Here is an 11,860-nt window from a genome sequence, read left to right as displayed (position 1 = left end):
TTTGTTGTGGGGGAGGAAGGGAAAGGAGAATGTTAGCCGCTTTGAGACTCCTTCGGGTAGTGATAAAGCGGGATATCAAATCCAAACTCTTCTTCTTCTACAAGTTTACTACTTTCACATCGCACTACGACTTGCGAGACCAGGGTTCAAAGCCCAGGTGACATTGGGCCAGTCTCTGCCTCTCTGCCTAACCCAGTTTTCACAGGAAGAGGGTGTGCACGCCACCTTGGGCTTCTTGCAGAAAAAGGTGGGATACAAATCCAGTAACTTATATTAGGGTCTGCGACCCCTGCTTGCCAGCCCCACCTTTCCCCTTGTCGTCACCCCTCCATATCCCCATAGAGCCTCTTTGTGTGTCCATCACTGCTTTATTCAAACTTCTACTGTTGTTTAAAAAAACATTTTAAAACCTGTCTTTAGCAGTATAAAGCCCTTAACTTATTTGGAACTAGTTTACTTGGAGAATTGGATTACCCTGTACAGTATGTGCCTATTCAACTGCTTTGATTGGTTGAACTGGCCCTGTTACAAGTGCAGCACAATAGTCATTCTGCAGTTGTAAGAAATCAAGCTTTTAGTGTGGCAGCACCCCACTTTGGAACTCACTGCCTATTGATGTCAGCCTTTGCTGTGCTTTTCTCAGCACCGGCTGCAAACATTTTTCTTCCATCGTGCCTATTCAGAAATGTAGGCATCGACATAAGTTTTTAGTTTGACTGCTGGTATGTATATATATAGAGAGAGAGAGAGAGAGCGCTTTGTTTTTGTGAACTGCTTATAGAGCATAGCTGTCAATTTACAGATTTTAAAATAAGGGACCAGCAGCCTCGAAAATAAGGGATCAGCAGCCAAAATAAGGGATTTTCAGAGCATAGGTTTTGTTCAACTTCTGAGCCTCTCCGAGCCAAAGGCAGAAAGCCCAGCCAGCAGCCAAACAATGCCTCAAGCGGTGGTTCCCACAGCACAGCAACCCGGCAAAGGGGATGCAACAAGGAAAACCACCGCCCCCTCTCCGCTGGAGTCCCCAGGCAATGTGGCCGATTTGATTGGCACAAGGCATGCAAGCTCCACCCCCCAGTCATTCTTAGACTCCTTATTGGGTGAGCAACGCAGCCAAGCAACATAGTTGGAGCTTCCCTCCTCCCTGACCGGCAGGGAGGGAGGGAGAGGAGCTACTTCCTTTGAAACCCGGGAAATTTAAGGGACATCATTAGTAAGGGACAGCAGTGGGACACAGCTCTGGGATAAGGGACTTTCCCGCCAAATAAGGGACGGTTGACAGCTATGTTATAGAGCCTGTTTTCAATCATAAGGTATATCCATTTTCTTAAATATGAGTAGCTACTCCTTGCAGGACAGCTGGAGAGGTGGCAAGAAGCAACTGGCCCTGCCTCTGCAGGCTTGTTCTCTCTCACTTGCCAGTGTGGGGCTTGTTGGGACTGAGCCTGCTGCGCTTCCCAAGCGGAAACAAGTGAGTTGGGGCAGTGGCTGTGACTAGCCACTTCCCTCAATACACCACCTTCCAAGCCACACCCCTTTCCCCAGGCCCCACCCTTAAGCAGCCCTGTCCGTCCGTCCCCTTGAGTACCTTTGCCCAGCTGGAATGTGCCCTTGTACTCTTGATAATGCCAGTTGGTTGCCGGGATAGAAGAAAGAGAGGGGTGTGCAGGAAACCAACCTACCCAAAGAAGGTAACATTGACATTCATTGTTCTGCCCACTTTGGCCCTGCCCACCTGTGGCATTTGCCCCCCAATCCCACCCAATATTCCCCAGATGGAAATTCAGTCCTCGGTCTGGATAAAGGCTCTCCACCCAGTTTACGAGGGAGTTCTCACCATTGTAAACTTATCTGTAGACTGCTGAGCAACCCTCATTCTGCTTGACCCATTAACTCAGAAGAACAGGATTTGCAGTTTAAAAGTCAATGTGAAGAGCACTTTCTATATGTCTGTGAAGGGCAAAGTCTCTTAATTTCGGTATTTAGTAACACAATTTGCACACCACTTAATATATGAAATATTTCTATGGCAGCTAGTATAGTTTTGGTATAACTCATGATCATAGGAATTGTAGACTGGAAGTCCAACCCCCTGCATTGCAGGAAAATGTAGCTGTCCCGTATCAGGATCGAACCTGCAACCTAGTGCCACCTCAGCTGCAACACAATCTTAGGAAACAACCATATGTGATGTGTGCTGGACGATTGGGGAAAGGGCTTGTTTAACAACAACAACAACACCAATTTGATTATTGGCATCTATGACTGGTTGGTTAAAAGGAGTTAATCTTTGGTTAATCTGAGTTACTTCTGGGAGGCTTACAAGGTCCCTGAAATTACTCTTAGTATGAATTAGTACTCTTTCAGCTAGCCTGTTTTATCCTCTGGATGCTCCCCTGGGATTTTAATTTGCCATTAAATGCATGAACCAATTTGCTCTTTTTGTATACATGGTGGTGTAAAACACAGGCTTATAGCACTATTACCGTATTTTTTGCACCATAACACTCACTTTTTTCCTCCTAGAAAGTAAGGGGAAATGTCTGTGCGTGTTATGGAGGAAATGCCTACGGGTGGCATGCCTACAGATTTTCCTCCTCTAAAAACTACGTGCGTGTTATGGTCGGGTGCGTGTTACAGAGCGAAAAATACGGTATATCACTTTTAACACCTTCAGTTCCTGGTCTCCTCATCCTGCCCGGAACATCCTCAGTGAGGCATGCCACCAGACTCAACGCAAGTAAAGCATATCCCACAGAGTGTTTGAACTGGGTAATTGTTCTTTGATATTGCCGCATGTCGTCAATCACTTGACCAGCATGGACATCTGTATGACGTGGTCCTACTACGATGCTGGCAAGCACTTAGCCCCCTATTACACATGCCAATATGACAGAGTTGCTTCTCCCCTAATGCTAATTGCCACAGAGGGGATTTTCATTGGGATCACAGCTGAGGAGCCCAAGGTTAAACCTCCCCTCCCTTTGTGCTGTGATCCTGATAAGACATGGACGAGCCATACTGAGTGTGCATTAAAGAAAACAAAAACAGGCATGGTTGCTAATCATGCAGTAAAAATAGCTCCTGACTTAACTCCCTAACTTATCAGTAGCTTACGCATAATTGGAATAGTGGGTTGCTTCTCTCACCACCATGTATTAATAAACAAGCTGAGTCTCTTTACTCCCACAAAGTTGCATAAGAATAAACCTCATTTAGGGAACCAGACAGCAGAGGGCCTTCTCGGTAGTGGCGCCCACCCTGTGGAACACCCTCCCTTCAGATGTGAAGGAAATAAGCAGCTATCCTATCTTCAAAAGATATCTGAAGGCAGCCCTGTTCAGGGAAGTTTTTAATATTTAATTCTTTGTTGTTTTTAACCCTTGATTGGGAGCCGCCTAGAGTAGCTGGAGAAACTCAGCCAGATGGGTGGGGTATAAATAATAAATTATTATTATTATTATTATTATTATTATTATTATTATTATTATTATTATTATTATTATTTATTATAATGTGGTGGGACTTGTTTCCGAGAAAAGGTACAAGTTTGGGCTGTAAAAGCAGCTGTGGTTGCCTTCCTCTCTTTTGACCCCAGTCTTGCCCTAGCTTCACCTCTCGGTACAGGTTGCCTGGATTTTCTGGTTCTTCAGAACCTCAGGCTGGGCAAGAGAGAGAGAAAAGGTTTTATTGCCCAGCCAGAGGTAGAGAGACTTTGGTAAGTCCCTGTGAGTTCCCGCTCTCCTCCGCAGATACCTTGCAGTTTTTCAGAGATGCTGAAGGGAGAGGGGGTTGGGGAGGCAAGGCAGTTCACAGGATCCCAGAGGGCTAGAGCAGTTGGATGTGTGGCAACAGATAATGGCACTTCCTGTTTTCTGGGAAATCACCTTTCCTGGTCTGTTGCCCAGTTATTAAAGCAAAATTGCACTAATTATTTAATTTAAAAAAACTCAGGAAGTGCCCCTGCTCTAATTCCCTGTAAAATCAGGTTTAAACCTATGTTGCAGTGCATAAGGAAAACAGCACTCTCTCTGGTGTTGTGTAAAATCATTCCAATGCCACTTCATTTTTGCAGTATTAAAAGGCTCAAGTGTCATGTGGATGCCCCCTAAGAAGCAAGTGAATACATTATATAGCTTTTCTGGAGTAAATGCCTTGTCTGGACACATCCAGGAGTCATTCTGTTTCCAGAAGTAGCCAGCCAGGGTGCTTCCAAGAAGCCTACATGCAGGGCTGGAAGATAACGCCACTCCCCTGTTTCTACTCCCCCCCCCCCCCGCAACTGCTATTACAGGGGTACCTCATAACTATTGTGACTAATAGCCACCGATAAACCTGCCTAAAATTGAGACGCTTTATTTGTCTATGGACTTTTTGCATGGACTGCAAAAAGATCAAACTGATCCATCCTGAAGGAAATCAGCCCTGAGTGCTCACTGGAAGGACAGATCCTGAAGCTGAGGCTCCAATACTTTGGCCACCTCATGAGAAGAGAAGACTCCCTGGAAAAGACCCTGATGTTGGGAATGATGGAGGGCACAAGGAGAAGGGGATGACAGAGGATGAGATGGTTGGACAGTGTTCTTGAAGCTACCAGCATGAGTTTGACCAAACTGCGGGAGGAATAATAATAATAATAATAATAATTTATTATTTGTACCCCGCCCATCTGGCTGGGTTTCCCCAGCCACTCTGGGCGGCTTCCACAGAAACCAAGAAACACTAAAATATCATACATTAAAAGCTTCCCTGAATAGGGCCGCCTTAAGATGTTTTCTGAATGTCAGGTAGTTGTCCATCACCTTGACATCCGATGGGAGGGCATTCCACAGGGCGGGCGCCACCACCGAAAAGGCCCTCTGCCTGGTTCCCTGTAGCTTCGCTTCTCGCAATGAGGGAACCGCCAGAAGGCCCTCGGCGCTGGACCTCAGTGTCCGGGCAGAACGATGGGGGTGGAGACGCTCCTTCAGGTATACTGGTGGAAGTGGAAGACAGGAGTGCCTGGCGTGTTCTCGTCCATGGGGTCACAAAGAGTCGGACATGACTAAACAACTAAACAGCAGCAACAAGTTCAGAATTCTCTTTTGCTAATACTAGCACTTTTGTAGGTAACAAATTGATTGCTAACATTAGAGGGAAATGGAGTGGGTGGGATCTGTGCAGTTCTTTTAGTATAGTTTCAAGCGGTTCCGCTGCAACCTCCAGGCTGCCTGCTTAACAACAGCATACAAACATCTGCCTAAAAATGATTTTTCATGTGCTTACGTGACGCAGCTGTGCAGTTTATAGAACACTGAAATCAGCTGAATTGGTTGTACGGTAAGATAGGCAACATAGCTCCCTTTATTTGTTTGTAGTTACATATACAGTGCAAAATTAATTAGAGCAATAAGCAAATCATGGGATGAAACGCTATTTTAACAACATTCCCATTGCCTTCAGGAGGGCCTGTGGTTTTTAATCCGAAACTTGAAAATCCTGAGTTTGGCCCTGACAGGCTTAAGATTTTGCTTACATGTGAACAAACAGACCCCATTGATCCCAAATCAGAACATATCACTGCAAGACAGTCTTTGGCCTCTTACTTTGATAAGCAGTAATATAAGTGGTGCATCGTTTGATTTCTTTAAATTTTTTAGTAAGAGCTTGGAATACCAGAGCAATTAAATCTGTCAGGAAGTATTTCATTTTGGGCACTGCATGTTATCAGCAAAGAAATAGCTCCCACTTGGCGGGTAAAGAAATAAAAAACAGCAGGTTGGTCTATAGGAAAATATCCCCTATGTTAGGTGCACAGTGGAACGAAATTGGTTCCCTGGTGCTCTGTTCCTTGATATTTTAGTCCCCTTTATGATGAAAGAAACCTCATGATGTTTTCCATATCCATACCTCTAGCTATACCAAAGCCATTTTATTTTCTGTAATCCTAAACTCTGTCAACCCCCACATTTTGTGTTGCCTGAAGAGAAAAGATGTGGCTGGGACGAAGGATAGATTAAAATTGTGTGTGTGTGTGTGTGTGTCTGTCTGTCTGTCTGTCTGTCTGTCTGTCTCCCATACTCAACATGAAGCCACATGAAGCTGCTTTTCAATATTAAAAGAAAGGCATGGGTAAAATAACGACAGAACTTAAAACAATTACAGAACTACCCAGAATGTGTTGTTTGTTCTGCACAAACAGAGTTCAACTGAGTACAATAAACTCAGGTACAATGTAAGCAAACAACCTGGCCTAGGTTATTTCACAGAAATAGAAGATGAAGTATTGAGGCCATAAAGCATGTTTCCGTTGATTTTGAGGTGTGTTTTAAAAGGAGTCAAAGATTTATTTAAAACGGGGGTGGTATTGTATAAGGAAGATGGAATGAGAGACAATGTGTGAGGGGGCACTGCATGATAGGGAATAAGTTTCAGAACAATTTAGCATCGGATGAAAATACTTTATCGTTACGTTCATCCGATATGAAAAGAAATACAGAGAAACTAGTTGGCAAAAACAAACGCCAAGGCATTAGGTTAAGAAAACGTTAAGCATGGAAACCAAAGGACTTCTATAAAGGAAGTTCAGGCTCTTGCAAAACTGAGAGGAAGTGTGAAAACTTGTGAAATAGGGAAGCCTGAAAATGAGGAAGGTTGAGGTAAAATCCACCCAAGTAGTGTTTTTAGTTGAACACAGAAACTACCACCGCTAATTACGTAAATATTACTGTACTTTTGTGCACTTTGTTTTCCCCTGACTTGACCTGACTGTTTATACCCTCCCACTGTATGTTTGCATACCTGAAAACTGAGGATCAGTCCATGCAGCTGAAAAGAGTAGCTCCAGACTGCAAGGGTTTTGCAGGAGTTAGGTACTAGTCTGAGCATTTAAAGTGGATCAAAGCACTTGTGTCGCCCTGGTGCAACAATTCTAGTCTTAAAATACCAAAGGGGTATAGGGTGTGCTTTGGAAAATAATGGGAAAATGCATTAAAAAGTATTGTGTGAACGAATAACGGAAAGATATGTAAACAGCAAACAAACTGTATTGAATGCAGAATGCCTGTTATATAACCACAATAAATTAGAACAAGTGCTTATTAAACACTAGATATAATCAAACCTCAGCGTAAGCTTTGTGCAAACAAATCAGGGTAGGTCTTCAATCAGTTGGTGAACTGGAGGTCACCAAACTGAAGTGGACTGTACTCCAAGGAAAGTTATGTCACAGTAAATTTATGTATGCACACAACCTATTTAAAGCATATTTCCCCACCCCAAAGAATCATGGGAATTGTAGTTTACTCCTCCCAGAACTACATTTACCAGCACTCGTAACAAACTATGATTCTTACTATACTTGGTGTTTGTGTGCTTTAAATGTATGGCGTATATGCAGCCGCCATCTGTAAGGTGCCACAAGGCCCTTTTCCATTATAACAAGTTTGTTTTCAGTGCATTGCCCTTCTAATACATGCTTCATGTATCTTGCTGTAAAGGCTTCCTTGTGCTGCCAAGCAGACTTAAGTACGATTGCCATATTTCAAACAGTTAAAAAGTTGTTGAGTTTTGTTTTGTTTTGTTAAGGGACGTTTTTTAAGGGAAATCATTGGCTGCCAGATTTCCCGAACATTTAGACGGTTTCCACCCACACACTGCTTCCGACTGCTGTATTCTGAATATGTCCGGGAAATTCCAGATGTATGGCAAATGTAATTCGAGACTACTGTTGTGTAATCACACAAGACAGGACAGTTTTGCTTTTCCAGAGCCCTACCACTGGATTTCTGATGGATATTGCCACCTTGTGGTAAACAAAGAGCATGACCCTTGTCAACCCCAGCTTTGTTGTTGGCATCCGTCTGTCTCTAGAGACAATGGAGTGTTCTTCTGGGGGTCAAACCGCTGCACCAAAGTGACCTCCCCAGGTTGGTAGAACACACATTTTGAGAACACACACTTTGCCTGGCGACTTCATTATACAGTGGTACCTCTAGTTACGAACTTAATTCGTTCCAGAGGTCCATTCTTAACCTGAAACTTCTTAACTACAGTGGTACCTCGGGTTAAGAACTTAATTCGTTCCAGAGATCCGTTCTTAACCTGAAACTGTTCGTAACCTGAGGTACCACTTTAGCTAATGGGGCCTCCCACTGCCGCCACCGCACAATTTCTGTTCTCATCCTGAAGCAAAGTTCTTAACCCGAGGTACTATTTCTGGGTTAGCGGAGTCTGTAACCTGAAGCGTATTTAACCTGAAGCGTACGTAACCCGAGGTATCACTGTAGAGGCGTGCTTTCGCTAATGGGGCCTCTTGCTGCCACTGCACCACCAGCACACGATTTCCAGTTCTCAACTCAGGGTAACTCTTCCAGGTTAGCGGAGTTTGTAACCTGAAGCGTTTGTAACCTGAGGTGTTTGTAACTTGAGGTACCACTGTACACCTCTAGGCGCCAGGCAAAAATGTTCCTTTTTAACCAGGCCTCTGGTTGGCCTGATCGACACCTTATACCCTTTTAAAATGTGGCTCTTTTTTGGGGGGGTGTTATTGGGTTATTGTTTTTATTTTGATTTTATATATTGTGATCTTTTCTGTGAACCGCCCCGAGACCTCCAGGTATAGGGCAGTATATAAATGCAATAAGTAAATAAAAATAAATAGAAGGTGTCAGGTTCAACTCCTTTTTTTCTCCTTCAAAAACTGGTAAGGTAACAGTTGATGTGCAATATGGCTCACTGGATAGAGTACAGCTGTACCTTGGTTCTTGAACATAATCCAAAAATGTTCGAAAACCAAGGCACAGCTTCCAATTGGCTGCAGGAGCTTCCTGCACTCAGTAGGAAGCCTTGGAAGCCGTGTCATAAGTTCGGCTTCCAAAAAACATTCGCAAACCGAAACACTTCTGGGTTTGCGGCGTTCAGGAGCTAAAATGTACGCGTACCAAGGCATTTGAGAACCAAGGTACGACTGTAGTTCAAAGGAAAGCAGAGCAATATGTTTGGCACAAGCTTGGCTGTAGGAGTTGCTGGAAAGATGTGTAAAAGACACCATCCAACCACCTTAGGGACTCCACTCTGCATTTGCCTAGGGTTTACAACTCAGCCATTTCTTCTCCCGAAGATATCAGAACAAGAGGGTGGGGTGGCTTTGTGGATCTCTTCACTGCATCAAGAAAACGGATCATTTCAGAGGGGTCTTAGATGGCTGAATATGAATTAAGGTGAGGGTTATTGTGAGCAGGGAAAGTGTTAAAGCAGGTTTATTATTATTATTATTATTATTATTATTATTATTATTATTATTATTAAGGATTCCTGGAATCTTGAGGTTTCATGAGCATCACTGCCTGGTCTCGATCAGCTGATTCCTGGGCATAATGAAAGACCAGCAAAATTTTATTTCTGTATACATTAACAGTATTTCTAATCTCTTCACCCAAAGGCCCCGGGGGCAAAAATCTGCACAATCTAAATCAAAATTAAACAGTGAAATTAGAACACCGGTAAACAAATTACAGATTTCAGCTACAAATGTAACAAGTAGTAGTGGCAGGAATTCAAATTATGGGAAAAGCCTGCCCAAAGGCTTCCACTCCAGAAACCTCACTATTATTATATAATACATTGCTGCTCTGTTGTATTTTTCTTGCTGGGATGTGGGAAGATGCACTTGTGTGATTTAGTGCCTTAGGTGCCAAAATGACCGGTATGGGGTATGTTAAGTTGTGGATGAACATATCAGACGACACAGCGATTCTTCAAACAGCTCTTGTTTATTCACAGGCCAGAACAGAACTAAACTGAAGGGTTCAGCTAGCCTGCTAATATAGAGCTCCACTAGAACGCAACAGTAACCATTTTCTGTAACTATCCAATCACTGAACGTCACTTTCAATCCCTTATTTGCATATGTGGACCTGAGTGAAAACTATCTACAGTATCCCCTTGCTGGCCCAGGGTGAGAACTTCAGTACATAACATGGTACTATACCATCTGACTGGGAATGAATTTGGATGTTGTGTGAAATTTTCTCAAGTTCCTCAGATTTATTTATTTTTATCCCTTTATTTTGGGGCTTATGTTTGGTTAGCAGACAATCTCTGAATGGTGGAACTTCAATGTTCTCTGTATCAGATGCTGTGTATGCCTGCATATTCACAATTCTTCACAAAAATAAGAGACACGCAAGCACCCACTCTCTCTCTCTCCTCCTACTTCATCAACACCCAGCCTTAACCAGATGTGCTGATTTCAGGACAGGTGTTGGAAGGAAGCTACAAAGGCTTCCTTACAGTGACAATGATTAAAAGATCAAGCCCTGCTATCTAGAGTTCATTTTCAAATTATATTCTGAGCTTTTCCATTTATGTATTGATCAGGCCCACCACAGGGCATTTTTTTTTCAGCCAGAACTTGCCAGAGCTCAGTTGCAACACCTCTCAGGTGGGCGCCATTACCACTATAAGAGAACCAGGGAGTGTTATGTACTGAAGTTCTCACCCTGGGCCAGCAGGGGGATACTGTAGATAGTTCAGGTCCACATATGCAAATAAGGGATCAAAAGTGACATTCAGTGATTGGATAGTTACAGAAAGTTGTTACAGTTACGCTGTACTGGAGCTCTATATAAGCAGGCTGGCTGAACCCTTCAGTTCAGTTCTGTTCTGACCTGTGAATAAACAAGAGCTTTTTGGAGAATCGCTGTGTCATCTGATATGTTCACCCACAACTTAACACTGGTTCTGGCACCTCTTTTTCTAGAAAAATATCACTGCCCACACCCAGCATCTTTTCAGCAATCAAACAGCCTGTTTCCAGACCACTCACTGGGTCCTTTTAAGGAAGCTAAACGCTAGTCATGGTTATTCCATCTTTGCTGTGTATATGGGGGCTTTAGTTCATGCATTAATTTCCCCCCTCCTGTATGACTTCCAATTATGCGGTATGCACTGCAAAAATGTGTTCTTTCCATATAGGCTGCAGTTCACCAACTGCACAAGCTGTGTACTTAGCAATGCCAAGGGACGAGTATAAATAAGTGGTTTGTGAACTGTGGCCCAGATAATTAACAGGATTTCAGCCAGTCCCCTTGGCGATTTGAAAGGGCTTCATGTATTCCTTTGTTAAACCATACACATGCAAATCAGAATCAACTAGGAAATGAATAACCCATCTGGCGGTACAATGTACAAACGGAATAGCGCAATAAAGATGAAATTTTTAAAATTAATATTCAAATCATACAGTCATCCTTGATTTAACTTTCAATTATACAGAGGTAATTGTATTAAGGAATTACTTCATTTCACTGGTTGGTGAGGAAAAAATAGCTTGAGTGTTTTAATATCCTAGTGTCTGTAGGTAATATATGACCTGGTCTGCAGTCCTGAGCTGACTAGAATCCTAATTCTTGTTGCACTGAGTATATATGAGTGTGCGACTATAGCTAGCCTCCGAGCAAAACCCTCTGGACCTACATTCCACAGTCTATAGAATTTGCCGGAATATCCTTAACAGATTTCTCTGTACAAACGGTACTCCATGCTAGAATGGAGCTCCATGCCTGGAAGGAAATACACAGCAGATTTAACAGCTAAGGGCTGAGTCTGTGTACAGGCTATTGTATAAAATATGGTAATGGAATTGTATGAAGGTTGTGTTCCTATGGTCAAGTCACTTCCATAGATCTTTTAAAATTCAGAAGTGCTCAGTCCTCTGTCCGATCCACTTTATGTTCTTTTCTTCTCAAATGCAGCCAGTTTAATCCACATTTAGTGATGAGCATTCACTGGCAACCTGATTCTTTACTCTCCCCCGTCTCTTTAGTAAAGAAAACCAGTTTTGTTCTGAAAATATGCTTACAGGAATGTTGTTTGCATT

Source organism: Podarcis liolepis, assembly GCF_965112155.1.
Source record: "Podarcis liolepis genome assembly, chromosome: 1".
Classification (NCBI taxonomy): Eukaryota; Metazoa; Chordata; class Lepidosauria; order Squamata; family Lacertidae; genus Podarcis; species Podarcis liolepis.
This window is presented reverse-complemented; position numbering follows the sequence as displayed.